This window comes from Saccopteryx leptura, unplaced genomic scaffold, assembly GCF_036850995.1.
Source record: "Saccopteryx leptura isolate mSacLep1 unplaced genomic scaffold, mSacLep1_pri_phased_curated manual_scaffold_17, whole genome shotgun sequence".
NCBI lineage: Eukaryota > Metazoa > Chordata > Mammalia > Chiroptera > Emballonuridae > Saccopteryx > Saccopteryx leptura.
In genome coordinates, this window is record NW_027095699.1 from 490898 (window position 1) to 512654 (window position 21757).

The following is a 21757-nucleotide window of genomic DNA, read 5'->3' on the forward strand; positions in this document are numbered from 1 at the left end:
AACATGGGTAACTGGACAGATAAAGAATTCAAGGCAAACAATCATCACAATGTTCAATAAACTTGAGAGTAGAATAAAGGATCTCAAGAGAGTGCTTGAACAACGAGAAAATGTAATAAGCTCATCCGGCTTCAGCGCTGACTCACAGGCTTGAGCGCGGGATCATAGACATGATCCCATGGTCACTAGTTGAGCCCGAAGGTCGGTGGATTAAAGCCCAAGTCGCTGTTTTGAGCAAGGGGGCCTCTGGCTTGGCTGGAGTCCCCGCCCTGGCCCGTCCTTGCGTCCCTGGGGCTGGTCCCTTGTGTCCCCTCTCGGGGATACCCCACCGTGAGCGCCCACGCACGTGCAAAAATGCGCTCGGAAGGCCAAGCAGTCAGCCTCAGCGTCGTCTCCCGCACAGGCACATAGGGGCTGGGCGTGCGTGGTGGCGGGAACAGAGACGTGGACGGGAGCCTGCAGGGCGGCGGAGGCAGCACCGCAGGTGAGGGGGGCAGGGAGGAGGGTTGGACTGGGAGCAGCTCGGACCCATCAGGGCGAGGGGCGGTTCGCCAGCTGGTGGGAGGGGTCACGAGGCCGCGTCTTCCCTCAGGCACCGGACGTTTTCAGGGACATCCACGCCTACTTCTCTCAGGAGGGGTGGCCGCCATGGGCGACTGGGAGAAGGCGCGCTACCCCAAAGTGGAGAGGAACCAGGACCCGCTGCTGCGCAAAGGTGACGGGCGGGGATGGGGGTGCGGGAACCAGGTGGGGACCGTGGGGCGGCACAGGGGGCAGTGAGTGTCGGGGCTACTTTTTCAAGAGCTTCGCTTTGAGGACCACAATTTTGTTTCTCCCCAGGCCTCAGATCCCCTAGCCCCGCTTTCATGGTTCACCGCCAACAGGCCACCAGACCCCCGGCGGAAGACACTGAGGACTCGCATGAAGAATGGACTCGGAGGCAGCGAGGTGAGGGGTCGCAGGCATGCTCTGCCCATTTGAAACTCACCCGGGGTCAGGTCCCCAGCCTCTAAACAGCTAACCAGGGACAGAGCTTGCGTTTAGCAAACAAGTGAGATGCAAACAGTGCAATGTGCAGTAAGGGGCGATTTGATACACTGCTTCCATGTGTAAATAATTACACATATTTATAGATGTGTTAATGAGCAGGAATGGTATAGAAGTATAAAACCACATAAGAAATAACTCATTCAGAGCACTTGTCATCACAAAAGGAGGAGGAAGGTCTGGCGGGTGAGCAGTGCTCCAGGAAAGCGCTGTCTGGCAGCCCTGGCCTCATTGCAGACAGGAAAGGATTAATCGTGATTAAGTGCCGGGGTCCAGCCCTGGGCAGAATCCAGGGGTCCCACAGGAAGAGACGGCGTCGGCGCAAGTTGAGTGAGAGAGCCGAATTCTTTATTTTCTCTTTATTCTCTTGTTAGCATTTACTGCCAGGCATCTCTGCCAAATGCTGGTCTAGCTTTCTTTTTATGCACACACACTAAGTTACAATCACATGGTATTTTGTTTCACTATGGTTACATATTTCCAGATAACAGTTAATTCATATCTATAAGCTACAAATCAGGTGGTAAGTCATTCAAAGTACAGATATACAATAACTTGAATAGCAATAACAATATCAGTACAAACTTCTAAAAGATTAGTACTAATTAATAATTCTACTTTACTGTTGTTGTGAGTCAAGGGCGCAGAGAGAGATTAGCAGACAAAATCATCAAGGACTAGCAAAGGACCACCACTTGCTCAGGCAAATGGCTTTGAGTTCATGCAGTGTCCTAATTTTTCTCACAAGACTTCAAAAGGCTTGCTTATTAAGAAATTGGCATAACATCAAGAGTAACTTTTGCTTAAAGATATATAGAGTGCACCTGCAAGATAGCTTAGTAGCAACATAATATCAGAAGGCATTAATTGCTATGGCTGCTATGGATCCCACCACATTCCTCTCCTTATTTTTGGAAAATACAAAAATCTCATGAGAATGTTTTACTGAGAAAAGCCCAGCAACTGCCTTCAGTCACAAAACAAGTCTCTTAACAAAACATTCTTTTCTTGTTGGCTGTGTTTTCATCCAAGGCCATGCAATGGGTTATTCCACTACACCTTACCTAAGATTTTATTGTCTAGTCAAATTTTATTTATTTACTATATTCATACACTAGTTAAGTTCTAACTTTATTCTTTCTAACATAATTAATAAGAAGAAATTCTCCTACAAACTTAACCCTTTACGAGGGATATCATGGCCAGCCTCTTATGTTTATGAGCCCAGTTCAAGGGGCTTACAGGCTTTTCTGTGGAACTTACACCTTTTGTCTCATTTCCAAAGAAATTACTATGAATCTACAGGGAAAGCATGATACTATTATCCCTGTGCCATAAATAATAGCACACACCCAGAAAAGGGGGGATATAAGGCCAGATTAATTCAAAAGGTCAAAGGGGGAAGTATCATTGTGCCTTTCCTTTGCAGGTGACTTTGTCACCCCGCAGCTATTGGTCTTCACTGCGGTGACTTTGTCACCCTGCAGCCATTGGTCTTCTCTGCTGTGACTTTGTCAATCAGCAGTTTTTGATCTTCTGCTGTGACCTTGTCAGCCAGCAGTTGTGGATTTTCTCTGCTGTGACCTTGTCAGCCAGCAGTCGTTGATCGGCTCCAGACAATTAAGGCAGCTGGGGTTGTGGGCCAGGGTAGGGACCATTGTATCAGGCCCTGTGTCAGCCATCTCTTCAGTGTGTCTGGTTTCATGAGGGTGTGGTCAGTAAGGTCCTTCTGCTTTCATGAGTCTAGCATTGAAACACAGCTGAAGTCCAGATGTGATCTCTAACTTGAACCAAATGGTTTCTGTGGTCCACAGACCTGAGGCTGTGTTCCAAGACTGTTTGGTGCTGACCAGACTCTGATGATTAAGGAAGGGCAAGGACAGTTAAATGTATAAAGGTGAAAGGATAAGAAGAAAAGGAGGCAAGGTGGTCACTGTACCATTAGACTGGACAAGGCCACTCTGAAACAAGAAGACAGAAAGGAGCCCTGGCCAAGTTGCATAATTCATTAGAGAGTTGTCCCCATATACCTAAGTTGTGTGTTTGATGTCCAGTCAGGGCCCATATAAGAATCAACCATTGAAGCCTGTCCAGGTGGTAGCACAGAGGATAGAGCATCAACCTGGGACGATGAGGACTCAGGTTCCAAACCCCAAGGTTGCAGGCTTGAGGGGGTTCATGGGCTTGAGTGCGGAGATGCTGGCTTGAGTGTGAAATCATAGACGTGACCACATAGTCACTGGCTTGAAGCACAAGGTTGCTGGCATGAGCCCAAGGTTGCTGGTTTGAGCAAGAGGTCACTGACTGAGCTAGATTCCCCTGGTCAAGGCACCTATGCGAAAGCAATCAATGAACAACCAAGGTGCTGCTGCTGTAAGTTGATGCTTCTCATCCCTCTCCCTTCCTGTCTGCCTCTCTAGCAAAAAAAAAAAAAAAAAAAAAAGAACAAATAAAGAATAATCAACCACTAAATGCATAAATGAATGGAACAGCAAATCAATGTTTCTCACTCACTCTCTTCCCTCCTATCCCTCTAAAATTAATAAAAAATTTAATAAATTAAAATTTTTATTGATTTTAGAGAGAGGAGTGAGAGAGAGAGAGAGAGAGAGAAGGTGGAGGCAGACAGGAGCAGGAAGCATCAACTTATAGTAGTTGCTTTTTGGATGTGCCTTGACAAGGCAAGCCTGGGGTTACAAACTGGTGACCTCAGTGTCCAGGTCACTGCTTTATCTACTGTGCCACTGCAAGTCAGGCAAATTTTTAAAAAAGATATGCCATGAACCAGTGTGGCTCCTAATAACGGTGCGGAATTAAGGAAACACACTTATCAAAACAAAAACGATGGGACTGGGAGGACTCTTCAACATGCCTGGCAGTATCTGAGTGCCCTATAGCCCCAGTTTGCTTTATTATATAGCCATGTGCAAATCAAGGACCTTGATACAAAGTTGCACATCCAAGGCTAACACAGGAATTCTCCCAAGGCAAAAACAGGATACATTAGTGAAATCTACCAACATCTGAAACAAACAAAAAGTCAGAGGAAGGGCATGTATATTGCTTCCAGCAACCCAAGGAAGCAAGTAGAATGGGTGCAAATACTCAGCATCACAGCCAAATATGGAGATGGAGAGGGGAGAACTCAGCCCTGTGCTAAGCCTCGAATCTACAATGGCTTTTTGCCATTTACAGTCCACAACATATTCCCCTTTTCTTTTTTATTTTTAATTTGTGTGCTGAGATTTCCACTCATCTGATTTCTTAGTTTCCCAGATTATAATTTGGAGGCAGTCTGAAAAAACAGAACAAACACAAAATTAGTATAGCCAATACTAACAAGATACCCAAATATTCTAAAACATTACAGTGATTAAAGTCTTTAAGCAAACTCTTGGCCAATACAACAAGAATCCATAAAAGAGTAGTGTCCTTAACATGTTCACCAAGTCCAAGTTAACACCAACACCATTCCAAATTTCCGCAAATGCAGCTGAACCCCAGTTCAGTCCATCAAAAGCTGTCACAGGAGCAAGAGTCCAGGAAACACATCCAGGAGAAGTCCACATGGCACTGGAATTGCTGTCACACTTCTACACTCTGCAGCTAGCGTCAAAGTCCCAATGACCGCTGCTTCTAGCTGGTGATGACCCAAGTAGACTGGAAAAACCATCCACAGCATGCATGAAGACGGAGCTTCCATTTTCTTTAAACTGGAAAGAGGAACCCAGGGGGCCTTATACTGGAGCTTTACAGCCATGGGGTGGTGAGGAGAACCTTGGAATACACTAAGCTGGGTGGCAGAGGTAAATTTGTAAGTTGGCAAAAAAGGAAAAAAGGAGCTCTAAATTAGAAGTAGGTCCCAACCTAAAATATGAATGGGGCATTGAGGCAGGAGGAGTAAAAGAAAGACTATTAAACAAAGCAGCAGAAAATAGGACTATCAACACCCACAACAGAGATCTTCGAGGGAAGAATAAAAAACCCGAATATTCAGGCAAGACATAGTTAAGTAGCCCTTGTGTAAATGAGACCAGTCTACCGGCTACTTGGAAGAAATATCCTAGGCTCATCCACAGTGTCATAGATGGGGCCAATGGCCCTGGGCACCTTCAGCCTTCAGTGGCAAAGCCCAGCATTTTGGGCAAGGTTAGGTCACAGGTGGCTGGAACAGGGCTGGAAGAGACTGAACCCTCCCTTAGAGGAGCGAGGGGGAAGCCCACCTTCCAGTGTCCCTTCTTCCTCACAGCAAAGGCATGTAATCCTGGCAGGCTTTGGCTTAAATGACCATCCTTTCCACTATTGAAGCAGGGCCCTGATGGAGTTCTATGAGATGCCATTGGGGAATTGGAACCTTTTGAGGGTGTATCCCAAGAGCTAGTATTTCACCTGATCTCTTTTGGGCTTTTTTTGCCTCTTGGTACCTTAAAAGCCATGCTCAGAAGATCTCGCTGAGGGGTTTGAAAATCCCCATCTGCCTATATAAACCTTTTCTGTATATCTGGAGCTATTTGGAAAAAGACAAAACAGTGTTATTAGCTGGATCAAATAAAAGAGAATAGAAGTTTGCAGGAGAAAAGGATTTGGTGTCTCCTGTTCAACATTCAAAAGAAAATTTTTTTAAAAGGTAAGGTAGATTTGCAGGAATTCCAGGATATGACTTCCCCTTTTATATTTTTAAAATTGACCTTAAATATTTGCTGGGAACACTTTAATAATACCTTGACTTTAAAGATTGTAAGAAATACCTGTAATTCAAAAGATTTGACAAAATACAGTAAATGCTTTTGCTACATATGCAGGAACATTGTCAGTTTTAATCACATCAAGAAGTCCAATAATAGAAAATGCATACAATGAGCTATATAACATGCTTAGCAGCCTCTCCTGTCCTAGCAGAGGCTACCATAAATCCAGAATAAGTATCCACTGTAACATGGACATAGGACTGTTTGCCAAATGAAGGTATATGAGTAACATCCATTTGCCAAAGTTGTCCTGGTAAGAGTCCTTAAGGGTTAACTCCAAATGAAGGGACAGATTGTAGTATAGGACACCTTGGACAGGATTTACCAATCTGCTGTGCTGCTTTCCGAGAAAGCTGAAACTGTTTACGTAGGGCTGCAGCGTTCTGGTGATGAATAGTATGAGACTGAATTGCTCGATCTGTCATGGTTGTTCCAAATAATTTTATTTTGGGTAGCTTGATCAACAAGGGCATTTTCTTGTGCTCCAGGGAGCATGGAGTGAGCTCAAATATGTCCTATAAAACATGGAGCTCTATGTTGATGTACAGGTCTTTGAAGAAGGAGAAACTGCTGAAATAGTTCATCAGCAGTTGTCCCTAAGACAGCAGTCTCTATAGTGGAAACAACCATAAGTAAATATTTGCTGTCTGTATACAGATTAAAGGAGGAAGGAATATGGCAAATGCTGAAAAGCCATGATAATGGCATGTAATTCTAGTCTTTGAGCTGATTTCAAGGCAAATTATTTTAGTATAAATTTGTCCATCGATTTTAAGCCTGCTATTCCTGAGCTAGACCCATCAGTAAAGACTGTAGGTGCTTCAGGAATGGGCTCATTAACAATTGCCTTAGGAAATACATATGTAGTAATTAATGAAAATTGAACTATTTTATCAGCTGGGTAGTGAGAATCTATTTGGCCTCTAAAATTTGTAAAAGCAATTTGCCATTTAGTGGAAGTTTCCCAGAGCCATTGTTGTTGATCCTTTGAAAAAGGAACAACAATAATTTGAGGCTCAAAACCTATAAGCTGTAAGAGTCGCCTACACCCCTTGATAATCAAGGAGGCGACAAGGTCAAGATACAAAGATAAAACTTTTTTAGAAGTAACAGCCAAATGAATCTATTCAGTAGGACCTGAAACTTGCCACAATAGTCCCATTGGAGTGTAACTTGAGGGACAAATTAGTAAGCAATTGATTCTTCAGGATTTATGCATTTTAGTTGTGCTTGTTGCAAGGCTTTTTCTACAAGCTTTAAAGCTTGTTGTCCCACAGCTGTAAGTAGCTGAGCAGAAGCTGGTTTAGCCGAGCCTCTAAGAATATCAAAAAGTGGTTTCAGTTCCCCAGTAGTTAATTTCAAGGAAGGTCTAAGCCAGTTAATGTCTCCAAACAGTTTCTGGAAATCATTTAAAGTTTGCAAATGATCTGTCCTGATTTCTATTTTCTGTGGACGAATTTGTTGTCCCTCAACAATTTGTCCTAAATAAGAAAAAGGTAAAGATTGCTGTACTTTTTTAGGAGCTATATAAAGTCCTGATTCTTTCAAAGAATATTGTAGTTGTTGCAAAATGATCAACACAGTGTCTTTATCTGGATGAGTGATAAGAATATTATCCATATAATGAATTATGTACACCTTAGGGTACTGCCTTCAAACTGAAAAGATAGCTTGAGAAATGTATTTTTGGCACAAGGTAGGACTGTTAGCCATACCTTGAGGAAAACTCTCCACTGGTATTGCTCCATTGGAGCCTAGAAATTAAATGAAGGAACACTGAATGCAAAACACTTGCAATCATGCAGGTTTAAAGGAATAGTAAAAAAGCAATCCTTCAAGTCAATAATTACAAGGTGAAAATTCCATGGAATGGCAGCAGGAGAAGGGAGTCTAGCTGGAGAGGACCCATAATTTTCAGTCTTATTTATTGCTCTCAAATCTTGTAATAGTCTCCAGGTTCCTGATTTCTTTTTAATGACAAAAATAGGCATATTCCATGGACTATTGGATGGTTCATTGTGCCCAAGCTGTAACTGCTCTTGTACCAATTGAGCAGCTCTCCTAAGTTTCTCCTGAGAAAGGGGCCATTGGTCTACCTATACAGAATTATCTGATTTCCAAGTAATTGGGTCTGCACAATGCCTTACTGGGGTAGCAGGAGCTACCAAGGCCCCTCTGCTAAATTTTGATATCCTAATCCACACCTTCTGGTATTGGGTGCCACTTCTATGGGGGTGAGAATTCCTGCTGTTATTTCCCTAGTCCCTTAGTGGGCAAAAATTCCTGATCAAGCATTTGAGTGCTGACTAAATTATTAGGACTGACAAGTAATGCTCCCATATTTTTCAAAACATCTCTACCCCACAAATTAACTGGCAATCCAGGGAGCACATAAGGCTGAAAAAATCCAGAATGACCTTAATCTTCCCAGAACTTTGTTGAGGGGATTTACTCTGCCCTATACCTTGTAATTCTGTGGCTGCTGCATGAGTGGGCCAGGAAGGAGGCCAATGTGGCTTAGCAATAACAGATATATCAGCTCCAGTATCTAAAAGTCTTTTAAATTTACACCCTTGTATTGTTAGTTCCATTTCAGGGCATTACTGACCTATTTTTTTTAATCAATTGAAAAAATCAGAGGAGCCAAATCACTAATTTTCTTGGGGCCCTTTTGCAGGACGTGGCCTGAGAAGCAGAATTAGCATCTTTATACTATTCTTCTAACTGCCTGAATTAGACGTGAGACAAATTCCTGAAATTACTTATTAGGGCCCTGCTTAATTTTGCTCAATTCCTTTGTTTTGCCTAACTGAAATAACCTTACATATAACAATACAATTTACATACAAAAAACACAAGTATAACATGTAACTTTGACTAATCCTAATATTTAAATTGCTATTTGGCTCCTAACTCTGAACATACCTCACAATGCACTAACCAAATCAGTAAGTCTTAAGGATCTACATTCTATTCTATTTAAATTTAAATGAGTGCTCCTTACAAGTTCTAAAAACATTTTATTTTTTCTAAATATTAGAGCCAGCATTTCCAATTTTTGCATGCAAAAAAACTTAATTCAGGCCTTAAAAACAGATACATTTTAGACAACATTAAACAAAGTCTAAACAGAGACAAGAATTAGATGAACCAGACAAACCAGAAAGAAACCCAGGATTTCAGAGCATATTGAGATTAGAAAGATGCCTGCCTGAATTAGTCAGGGCATTTTCAGACAGAGGGACTGAAGGATATGACTAAACAAAATCTTTCCGAGAAAATTTGCTCTCGGCAGCTGCTGGGATATTTTCTATAGTCAGATCCAACACAGATCCCCTGCCTCAACCTCCAGGCAAAGAACAAGAAAGAAACAAAATGATAGTTCAGAAGACCACAGTCAAAACATTAAAGAAAATCAGACCATGACAGGAAAAGCTGCAATCTTCCTAATACCTGAGTCTCCTTTCCATTCTCAAGAAAGTTCAACTTCCACAGCAAATAATTACCCCTGGAGAGACAAGTACAAGCAATTGCCTTCCAGCCATTTGAAGGAAGAGCCTTTGCACTAATAGTATCTAATAAACCAAGTGAAAAAGGGGCAGTAGGCCCACACTGAACACAAGTAAGTTTAAGCTCTTTCAGAGTTCTAAAAGGTACAGGTTCATGTTCTTGCACTAGTCTCCCTTTACCATCCTGTCTTTCTACAACAGGAAAATGGGTAAAGCCATCTATTGTTTCCCCTATATTTTGAGCCTGGTCTATAGATTGTTGGAGAGGGGATTTCCCAGATTTTGAGCTATAGACTCCAGAATCAGCCAGATAAGGGTACAGAGGAGCAGAGGGTTGAATGTAGAAAGGAGCTGAGGGCAGCAAAGGCCCCACAGCTAAGGCAGCCATAGCCATGGATTTTTTATTCCCCCTGTCATCCTCAGACTCCCAAGTTATACTCATATTCACATCCCTCTGTTTCCAGCTCACCCTGATACTCTTCAGACAACGATTTGTCTTCATACAGAAACATTTCTACATAAAAGTTCCTTATTTTTTACCCTATCTGTCCCATAATCTTTTACTCCTGACTACACTTTCCCCAAAAACTTTTGTTACTCACTGTGCGCACTTCACTTGGGGAGTTTTGTCACCTTCCTTCAGTTTTAGTTTTCTTGGACTCATACTCAAGTCTTCTGTTCGGGCGCCACTTGCCGCAGACTAGCGCGGCTCCTAATAAAGGTGCAGAATTAAGAAAACACACTTATCAAAACAAAAACGATAGGACCGGGAGGGCTCTTCAACATGCCTGCAGTATCCTAGTGCCCCATAGCCCCAGTTCGCTTTATTATATAGCCATATGCAAATCAAGGACCTTGATACAAAGTTGCACATCCAAGGCTAAGACAGGAACTCTCCCAAGGCAAAAACAGGATACATTAGTGATATCTACCAACATCTGAAACAAACAAAAAGTCAGAGGAAGGGCATGTATATTGCTTCCAGCAACCCAAAAAGCAAATAGAGTGGGTGCATATACTCAGCATCGTAGCCACATATGAAGATGGAGTGGGGAGAACTTAGCCTTTTGCTAAGCCTCAAATATACAATGGCTTTTTGCCATTTATGGTCCATAACAAAGACAGAAAAGAGAAAGTGTTATATTAAAGAAATGGACTTTCTGTCCAGTTAAGTGACCTTCATTATATTTTTGACATAAATGGCCAATTTTTTTTCTTTTTTCTTTTACTGAGAGATAGAGAGGGAGGGAGGGACAGACAGTGACAGACTGGCTGAAAGAGAGAGAGATGTAAACTATCAATTCTTCATTGCAGCTCCTTAGTTGTTCATCAATTGCTTTCCCATATGTGCCCTGACTGGGGGGTTACAGCACAGTGAGTGACCCCTTGCTCAAGCCTGATACCTTGGACTTGAGCCAGCAACCATGGGGTCATGCCTATGATCCCACACTCAAGCTGGTGACCCTGTGCTCAAGCTGGTGAGGCTGCACTAAAGCCTGAGTAGCCCCCACTGAAGCTGGCAGCCTCAGAGTTTCAAAACTTGAGTCTTCAGCATCACACTCCATCCAGGAGAAGCAAGACCCTCTAGAAAACACTCTAGATGTAAATTGGTTAAGAAAAAATCATTTGTAGATTCCAGTTCCTCTGAGTCCTCTAAAAAGGCTAATGAGTATGGCCTAGGTGTATGGGGTGGACTTTGGATAGGCCTGGATTTAAGCTCTACTAAACTGAGAGTGAATTTAGCACTGGACCTTTGGACAAATCTTACAAATTATCTGAGCTCTTGAATGCTAATGTGTAAGGTGAAGATACGTGCATATATTCTTTGACAGTACTCAATTCAATTTATCTGTGTATGTATTTCTTTATTTTTTAGGTAAGATGAGGAGAGATAGTGAGGTGACTCACATATGCACTCTTACCAAGATCTACCCGGCAACCCCAATTCTCAAGTACTGAGCTGGTTTTTAGCACCTTAGGATGATGTGCTCTAGCTAACCAAGCCATCCTCAGTGCCCAGGGCTAATGCTCAAACCAATTGAGCCACTGGCTGCAGGAAAGGAAGAAGGAGAGAAGGGGGAGAGGGAGGGGTGGAGAAGGAGATGGTCGCATTTCCTATATACCCCGATGGGAATCAAACCCGGGACATACACTGGCCAAAGCTCTATCCACTGAGCAACTGGCTAGGGCTTAAATTCAATGTAAAATAACTGACACATACACATTGTCCAATAAATACATCTATGATAATAGCAACCATATGCTGTTGGTGTTGTATCCCTGGCCTTTCCTAAATGCCTTACATATACTGTGCCCTTAATAAATATTTTATGAATAACTAAAATTTGAGAAGTTACAACTCATAATGAGAAGATCTAGAAACTAAAATTGAATTGGCCATCTGTAGTCAGTGTAGAAGCTTACTATTATAGGGGGTCTCTGAGCCAATAGTTGACAAAGGAAAATACCAGAGTGTATAGAAGGACAGGTGATAATTTGATGGCAGGAGTTTGTGTGTTTTCTGACAAAATAGGGACTAACACTCCAGACTCCACCAAACTCACTCTTCTCCAACTTAGAACTCAAGAGAAAGGAGACTGAAGTAAAGATGTGTAGCTTACGAGAAAGAAATAGCCATGTGTACCAAGAGATCAGCGAACCCCAGGACAATGACTACCTCTGTAAGTGACCCTAACAAAGCATGCTAACTCTTCATACAATAATGTCATCTAATCATTTGGCCCTTACAGCATTCAGTTCCCCCATGGACCCACATTACAGAAGTGAGGCTCAATGATGTGAGTTCCTGTGCTCTCTCTGAAGCTCTATATGTCCAGGAACATGCACTACACCTTCCCTAATCTCTGTTGCTCTCATCCCCAGATTGTGAGAATTGTCAGAACTTCTTCATTGACAGTTGTGACGTGCATGGGCCCCCTACATTTGTAAAAGACAGTGCAGTGGATGAGGGGCATGCAAACCACGCAGCCCTCACTCTGCCCCCTGGGTTGAGAATCAGACCATCGGGCATTCCTGAGGCTGGGCTTGGAGTGTGGAATGAGGCTTTTGCTCTGCCAGTGGGTCTGCACTTTGGCCCTTATGAGGGCCAGATCACAGAAGATGAAGAGGCAGTCAACAACGGATACTCCTGGCAGGTGAGAAGTATTTACCTCTTCCCCTGTCTTGTGGATTCCCACATCCCTCCCATGGCTTGGTGGGACCTGCCGTTCTACATACTAGGACATGGATGGAGACAATATGGTTAGCTCTGGGTAAGGAGTGGACTTTGCAGATCATGGAGCTCCTGTTGAGGATCACAAATTAAGTGGGAGCAAAGTGGTACAGACACAAAAGAATGCCTCCTCCCAGCCCTGAGTTGACAGGTCAACGCAGATGTGATGAGTAAGAAAAATATCATGTGGTCACTAGTGGCAATGCATGCAAGCTGAAAGAGCTTTGTTGACAGTAGAGTAAAATAATTTTATTAACTCATCATCCAAAAAAAGCCTTTATTTTTTCTTCCTGAAATGCAGATCACTAAAGGGAGAAACTGCCATGAGTATGTGGATGGGAAGGATAAATCCTGGGCCAACTGGATGAGGTAAGGCCAAGAATTTTCTGGGAGTCACGAAAACACTCATCCCTCTCAGGCCCATACAGCTTTCCTTCTCATCATGCCTCCCTCACTGGTATCCCTCAATCTTCTGTTTCTCTTTTTTCTCCATTCAGAGCTCTTTTAAAGCAAGAAGTATATAGAGGAAAAAAGAAGATAAAAATATAGCTTATGTCCTCAAAATATAAATCTCTATGCTAGACAAAATTTGGGCACTGAAAAAAATTTTGAGGGCTTGGATTACACTTTAATTGATTTAATGAACATTATCTAAGCAAGCCCTAACTATAGTATATATTCCATGTTAGAGGAAGGTATTCATTACTTAAACAGATCATATAACCCATCCTCTTATGAAGAACTAATTGCAGACATGGTGAAACAATACATTTTAGAAATGTTTAACTATAATTTTCTATTTTTTGAGAAGTGCAGAGTGCCAGGATACCTAATCCAAGTATAGCCTACACCTGTGAGGGCAGCAAATTATCCCACCCTCACTTCTAACTAGAAATGAGTTCTGAACCCCACAGAGCAATGATCATTGGCCATTTCCCTGAGGGGCTCTTTTATCAGAGGCTACAGAATGTGAATAAACTATTATTGTTCTTTATGAATTTGCTAAGACAAAGAGACCTCCAAGTCCTGGTCGGTTGGCTCAGCGGTAGAGCACTGTCCCGGCCATGGAAGTCCAGGGTTTAATTCCCACCCAGGGCACAGAAAAGTGCTCATCTGATTCTCTGCCCTTCCCCCTCTTTTTTATCTCTATCTCTCTCTTCCCCTCCCACAGCCAAGGCTCCACTGGAGCAAAGTTGTCCCTGGCACTGAGGACGGCTTCATGGCCTCTGCTTCAGGTGCTAGAATAGAGCAACACCCCAGATGGGCTGAGCATCGCCCCTTGGTGGGCATGCCAGTTGGATCCTGGTCAGGCGCATGTGAAAATCTGTGCCTTCCTGCTTCTCACTTCAGTGGACAGGGGGAGACCTCCTGGTTTTTATGGGAACCTGGGTGAGGCATCAAATGCTACCTAAATAAAATGTGAGAATAGAGAAAGGCCTCTCAAGAAAAGATGTACTTCGCCTGACCAGGCAGTGGCACAGTGGATAGAGCATCAGACTGGGATGCCGAGGACCCAGGTTTGAGACCCTGAGGTAGCCAGCTTCAGTGCGGGCTCATCTGGCTTGAGCAAAAAGCTCACCAGCTTGGACCCAAGGTCACTGGCTCAAGCAAGGGGTTACTCAGTATGCTGAAGGCCTGCAGTCAAGGCACATATGAGAATGCAATCAGTGAACAACTAAGGTGTCGCAATGAAAAACTGATGATTTGACTTTCTATCTCTCTCTCTCTCTCTCTCTCTCTCTCTGTCCTTGTAAAAAAAAATTTAAAAGAAAAAAAATGGACTTGGGCTGAGTATTGAATGATGTAAACTAATATAGACAGAGTCCAACATCAAGTAGCAAGGTCTGTGATATAAAACAGAACCTGAGTTAGTTTGAAAAAGCTAGAGGTCAGTGGGTTTTATGGCCAATCAGGGTGAAGGTTACGTCTGGAATTGGCTTTGGAAAATGGTATTAGGCAGGATGAGCACCGTAAGTAGGACCTGGAGATAGGAAGTCATTTGACATTGTGACAGGCTTAGACATGAACAACAGGTTCTCCAGGAGCACTGTGGGAGTGGGCGACATCAGAGCCCTAGTGTCAGGTGCAGAGCTGGACATGGATCTGAGAGGCAGTAGGAGCTTATCACCTTTGGGTTTTTTTTTCTTTCACCTACCTCAATCCCAGGTATGTGAACTGTGCCCTGGGATGATGAAGAGCAGAACCTGGTGGCCTTTCAGTATCGCAGGCAGATTTTCTATCGAACCTGCTGGGTCATCAGGCCAGACTGTGAGCTGTTAGTTTGGTATGGTGATGAGTTTGACCAGAATCTGGGCATCAAGTGTGGCAGCAAGTGGAAGAAAGAGCTTGCAGCAGCTAGAGGTAAGCACAACATTCTTCAAAATGAAAATGAAGAGAGAACTCACCTTAGATATTTTCATGGTACACTGTAAAATCAGTAAGATTTTGAATCAGATGCTTCAGAAATAAAGGATTCATTTCATATGCCTTTGATTCTTAGAAAAAATATTTATATTTTTTATTTTTGATTTAATTTTTTTAAGTGAGAGGAGAAGGGAGAGACAGATTCCTTCATGTGCCCAACCAGGACCCACCCAGCAACCCCAGTCTGAGGTCCATGCTCAGACTAGCTGAGCTATCCTCAACACCTGAGGTCAACACTTGAACCAACTGAGCTATCAAGCTGATGATCGAACCAATTGAGCCACTGGCTGTGGGAGGGAAAAGAGAGAGCAGAGGGAGAGGGAGGGAAAGATAAGCAGATCATCGCTTTTCATGTGTGTCCTGACCGGGGATCAAACCTGGGACATTCACATACGAGGCCAACACTCTATTCACTGGGAAAACTGGCCAAGGCCTGTTTTCTAAGTTCCACCGCTGTCTAGCATAAAGGGTAAGAGCAGAGGTCGGAGAGATGTGCAGCAGCCTGGAAATGCAGTGGTGTGATCCACGCTGAGATGCATGGGACCTTCCTGAGTGAGGTGGGATGGTGGTGCTGTTCTAGACTACAGAGTGGCTTATTCTCTAAGATTTGCTTTGTTAATTTTTGAAAAATACACTTCAGTGAGTAATCCTCTCAGAGATTACTTCATCTGCAGGTGAGAGAAGATTATGAATTAGCTGGAGAGGGATAGGAGTAGGAGTCAAGTATGTAAGAAGTATGGTTGGGGGATCTGGCTGGTTAGCTCAGTCACTTAAGCACCAACCTGTAATACCAAGGTTGAGCCCGGGTCAGGGCACATACAAGAAATGACCAGTGACTGCATGCCTAGGTAGAAAAATGAATAAATGCCTCTCTCTTACTCTCTCTCTCTCTTCTTCTTCTTCTTCTTCTTCTTCTTCTTCTTCTTCTTCTTCTTCTTCTTCTTCTTTCTCCTTTTTCTTCTTCTTCATCTTCTTCTTCTTTTTCTTCTTCTTCTTCTTATTTTCTCTCCTCCTCCTCTTCCTATTTTTCCTCTCCATCCTCCTCCTCTCTCTTTGCCTCTCTAAAAATCAATCAATTTTTAAAAAGTATGATTGAGGAAATATTTTGAAACAAGTCTTTACATTGTATATGAAATGGGCTCACACTGAATAAAATCAAGTATGAATATTTGATGTGAGGTTTGAGGAAGGACATATTTTCAGTTTATCATCTGTGGAAAACTATGAGGAAAGCAATTTCTAGTTGGGGCCAGTGGTCTTTCGAAATAACTGTTTTAAAAGCTACATGTATATAGGATAGATCAGCATTGTTCCACCCATACAAGGGGTGAAACAGCTTCTGATGCTACTTGAAAGTCCCTCATCTGGTAATGCATACAAAGGACCCTTGATATGGGCTTTCTGGATTTCTAAAGAAGATACAGTACATAAAAATGAAAAGAGAAAACAGACTGTAAAGAAACACTTTTTGAGAGACAGAGATTACACTGTCAACCCCATAAGAATGACTGATGGGACAGGTCTTAATAGCAGACAAAACATATGACTCAGGCAGCCTTGTCAACATCTGTCCTGACCAAAATTTTCTCTTTCAGCAGAACCACAGCCAAAGATACACCCATGTCCCTCCTGCTCTTTGGCATTCTCCAGTCAGAAATTCCTCAGTCAACATGTGGGATGCAATCACCCCTCTCAAATTCTCCCAGGAACATCTGCAAGAAAACACTTCCAATCAGAGTATCCCTGCCCAGAGGATCCAAATCAGCAGCAGCACCATACTGATACACACAGCTGGGATGACAAAGCTGAAGGTCAAAAGGACAAAGGAAAGTCCAAACATTTGCTTAAAAGGACCAGTCCAAGGAGGATTTCAAGGGCCGTTTTTAAAACTCCCAAAGGACACTTGGGAAGCTCTAGTGAGCAAGAGAGAGTGCTGCAGGAAGCACCCAGCAGAGGCCAGAAAGTGAATTCAGTGGACACAGAAAAACTGTCTATGAGAGTAGGAATTTCGAGAATTGTACCTGTCAAGTATAGAGAGTGTGGGCAAGGCTTTGATGATGGGTCACATCTCCTCAAACAGCAGAGGACACACTCAGGGGAGAAACCCTATGTTTGCAGGGAGTGTAAGCGAGGCTTTTCACTGAAGTAAACTCTCCTCACACACCAGAGGACACACTCAGGAGAGAAGCCCTATGTTTGCAGGGAGTGTGAGCGAGGCTTTTCACAGAAGTCAGCTCTCCTCAGACACCAAAGGACACACTCTGGGGAGAAGCCCTATGTTTGCAGGGAGTGTGAGCGAGGCTTTTCACAGAAGTCAGCTCTCCTCAGACACCAAAGGACACACTCTGGAGAGAAGCCCTATGTTTTCAGGGAGTGTAAGCAAGGTTTTTTACTGAAGTTAACTCTCCTCAGACACCAGAGGACACACTCAGGGGAGAAGCCCTATGTTTGCAGGGAGTGTGAGTGAGGCTTCACACAGAAGTCAACTCTCCTCACACATCAGAGGACACACTCGGGGGAGAAGCCCTATGTTTGCAGGAAGTGTGAGCGAGGCTTCACACGAAAGTCATATCTCCTTATACACCAGAGTATACACTCAGGGGAGAAGCCCTATGTTTGCAGGGAGTGTGAGCGAGGCTTCATATGAAAGTCATATCTCCTTATACACCAGAGTATACACTCGGGGGAGAAGCCCTATGTTTGCAGAGAGTGTAAGCGAGGCTTTTCAATGAAGTCACATCTCCTCAGACACCAAAGGACACACTCAGGGGAGAAGCCCTATGTTTGCAGGGAGTGTGAGCGAGGCTTTTCACTGAAGTCAACTCTCCTCAGACACTTGAGGACACACTCAGGAGAGAAGCCCTATGTTTGCAGGGAGTGTGAGTGAGGCTTCACACGAAAGTCATATCTCCTTATACACCAGCGTATACACTCAGGGGAGAAGCCCTATGTTTGCAGGGAGTGTGAGCGAGGCTTTTCACAGAAGTCAAATCTCCTCAGACACCAAAAAACACACTCAGGAGAGAAGCCTTATGTTTGCAAGGAATGTGAGCGAAGCTTCACACAGAAGTCATATCTCCTAATACACCAGAGGACACACTCTGAGGAGAAGCCTTATGTTTGCAGGGAGTGTAAGCGAGGCTTTTCACTGAAGTTAACTCTCCTCAGACACTTGAGGACACACTCAGGAGAGAAGCCCTATGTTTGCAGGGAGTGTGAGCGAGGCTTCACACGGAAGTCATATCTCCTAATACACCAGAGGACACATTTACAGGAGAAGCCCTATATTTGCAGGGAGTGTGAGCAAAGCTTTACACAGAAGTCAACTCTCACTTGACCAGGCAGTGGTGCAGTGGATAGAGTGTCAGACTGGGATGAGGGCTCATCTGGCTTGAGCAAAAAGCTCACCAGCTTGAACCAAATGTCGCTGGCTCGAGTAAGGGGTTACTTGGTCTGCTGAAGGCCCACGGTCAAGGCACATATGAGAAAGCAATCAATGAACAACTAAGGTGTTGCAATAAAAAACTGATGATTGATGCTTCTCATCTCTCTTTGTTCCTGTCTGTCTCTATCTATCCCTCTATCTGACTCTCTGTCTCTGTAAAAAAGAAAGAAGAAGTCAACTCTCCTCAGACACAAAAGGACACTCTCTGGGGAGAAGCTCTGTTTTCAGGGAGTGTGAGCGAGGCTTTTCACTGCCCAACTCCTCACAGACCAGAGAACACACTCATTGGAGAAGCCCTATGTTTGCAGGGAGTGTGATCAAGGTTTTTCATTGAAGTCAACTCACACTCCAGACAACACACTCAGGGGAGAAGCCCTATGTTTGCAGGGAGTGTGAGTGAGGCTTTACACAGAAGTTAGTTTTCCATGGACACCAGATGACAGTCAGGGGACAAGCCCTCAGTTTGCAAGGAGGGTGAGTGAGTCATTAGCATTAAGTTGCAAATTTGCAGCTACAGCTGTGACACAGGTAGAGGGGACTTCTACCTGTGAAGTCCCCAGCTCTGAGGGGACTTCAGAACAAGTCTACTGACCCTTTACCCTCCCAAGACTAATTAGTACAGAAGTAATTGGTTAAACAGGTTTTTCTCTTTTATGACAAGACAGTTCTTTTAGTGCTATGGAAATTTCAACACCGATCTCCATGGTCTCTTGTCCTCCTGTTCTAATAAATCTTAACTCCATAAAACTATGAAGCCCACATACCTCATTCCCCCTGTCATTGAAACCAGAGAGCTCCAGGAGAGCCACAGAGAACTCACGCTCTCAAGCACAGAATCTTAACCCCTGGAAGCATGGAAGTATGGAGTCAATCTACTTAGGTTACTGCCCAGGAATAGGGATTTGAGAAAGACTCACCAGGGAAAGGTATTTTTTTGACTCCCAGGAAGTGGAGCCTTCTCTCCTAGTAGGCTCACCACCCTCCTTCCTTGGCTTCTCTTGGCTCCTGTCCTGGTTTCCTCTGACTTCTGTAAAATCAGAGCTGAAAGCCAGGGAGGAACATGTTTGTGTGCATGTCTGTGTGCCTGGCTCAGTCTGGGCACCTGGTCTCCCTCACTCTTTTCACTGCCCTTTAAGGGTGAGCATCATGGTGTACACCACATGGACTCCAGATAATTCCATAATGGGTTTGAATCTCAGCCCTGCCCTCACAAGCTCTGCAACCTAAGGCAAAATTCTCAACTTCTCTGTGCCTGTTTTTTAATCTATAAAATGGGAATGGTTCCTGACCAGGCAGTGGTGCAGTGCATAGAGCATTGGACTGGGATGCAGAGGAACCATGTTCAAAACCCCAAGGTCACTGGTTTGAGCACAAGTTCACCAGCTTGAGTGCAGTGTTGCACGCTTAAGCATGGAATCATAGACATGACTCCATGGTCACTGGCTTGAAGCTCAAGGTTGCTGCCTTGATTAAGGGGTCACTCACTCTGCTAGAGCCTCCTGGTCAAGACACATATGAAAGAGCAATCAATAAACAACTAAGGTGCCCCAACAAAGAATTAATGCTTCTCATCTCTCTCCCTTTCTGTCTGTCACTATCTGTCTCTCTCAGTCTCTCACACACACAAAAAAATTTGCTTCCCTGTCTCCACACTCTAAAATAAATAAACAAAAAACTGGAATCGCCTGATCAAGGCATATATGGAAGTTGATGCTTTCTGCTCCTCCATCTTTCTCTCTCTCTCTTCTCTCTCTCTCTCCCTCCCCCCTCTCTCCCTCTTTCTCTCTCTCTCTCCATTCTCTAAAATTAAATTTAAATAAATAATTTAAATAGAAATTGCTACACTGTCAGTCTGCAGGATTGGAGATCTTCATTCCAAATGTTTGGAGTCATTTTGGCTCAGATAAACTCTTTAAAACCTCCCAGTTTTCATGTTTCTTATCTTGACAGGACCAAGTACCTAATATTATAAAAATAAGCTCTGCCTGATATATTGTTAGAAAACGGCAAATTCAGACTACTATAGTATGGCACTGACATCTTTTAGAACTGCTAAACTCCAAATATGACAGCACCAATGTTCTCATGCATTCATTAATTCTTAGATGTCCCCTGACAGGATTGAACCTACCACCTTGCATCAGAATGACTGCTCTAACTAACTGAGTTACCAGCCAGGGCATAACCATGGGTTTCATCTAACTCTCTCATTTAGGGATAGAGAATACCTCTTTCAGAACCAATAGATTACCACAAAAAAAGAAAATCCCAGAGAGATAAAAAAACTTACTTAACATAAGCAGGTAAGTGGATCAACTGAGGAAGGAGGGGCAGGCACCCTCTTCCTTGAGAAGAAAGAAAAAGAAAAATGCAAAGGAAGGGAGCCTGCAGGGGTAACTGAGTCATCCAGTTCTAGATTAACTACTTCCTATAGTTCTCTGAAAGGGTGCCTGGAGCCACTTTCTTCACAGATCAAAGAAGATAGAACTTATCTGAAAACCCCTTCACTTTTCTCAAAAGCTGTTAAAAACAATGTTTACATACCTTAATTTAAAAATCCAACACTTATCCTTTAATTCCACCTAAATTCACCCTCCCATCCTGGAGTCATGGGAGTAACACATAGACAAAGGGATCACAAGCCCCTTGCATGAAAACCTGTATTCTAAAAAAGGTATATAAGATGTAAGAAATCTAACTTTGGGGAGCACGTGTTTGGTTGCCTTTTGGGGGGTCATGCTGCTTCACCAGCTAAATAAATCCTAGTTCCTTCATCAAGTTGTCTGGGTGTTTTTGTCCTTTGATACCTGCAATAGAACCATTGACAGATTATGCACTGTACCCACCCCTGTTCCTCCTGACCACCACCAAGGTGTTGTTCTCAAGGTGCACACAACATAACAGCAGAGACTCACATTGAGGACACATTTAAAAGGAACCATATTGCAACATAAAGCAAGTGACAACAAACTTCAAAGATTTGAAATTATATAACCCGTTTCCTCCCCTTATGACAGTTGACCTTGAAATTATTAGTAACAGATAAACCAGGAACTCCTTATACTTAAACTTATAAAATACTATTTTATTTTATTTTTTTAAATATGGTTAACATCTATTTTTATTTTCAATTATATCTGAGACAGTTTGTCACAGAGATGTGATATGTATTGAACAAAGAGATATGTGGGCCCTGGCCGGTTGGCTCAGCGGTAGAGCGTTGGCCTGTCGTGCAGGGGGACCGGGTTCGATTCCCGCCAGGGCACATAGGAGAAGCGCCCATTTGCTTCTCCACCCCCACCCCCCTCCTTCCTCTCTGTCTCTCTCTTCCCCTCCCGCAGCCAAGGCTCCA

The 21757-nt window shown here is 43.4% G+C and overlaps 1 pseudogene; it reads left to right on the forward strand.

The window, feature by feature from the left end:
• Positions 1-648: 648 nt before the first annotated feature.
• On the forward strand, positions 649-18463 carry LOC136386848 (histone-lysine N-methyltransferase PRDM9-like; annotated as a pseudogene).
• The last annotated feature ends 3294 nt before the right edge of the window (positions 18464-21757 follow it).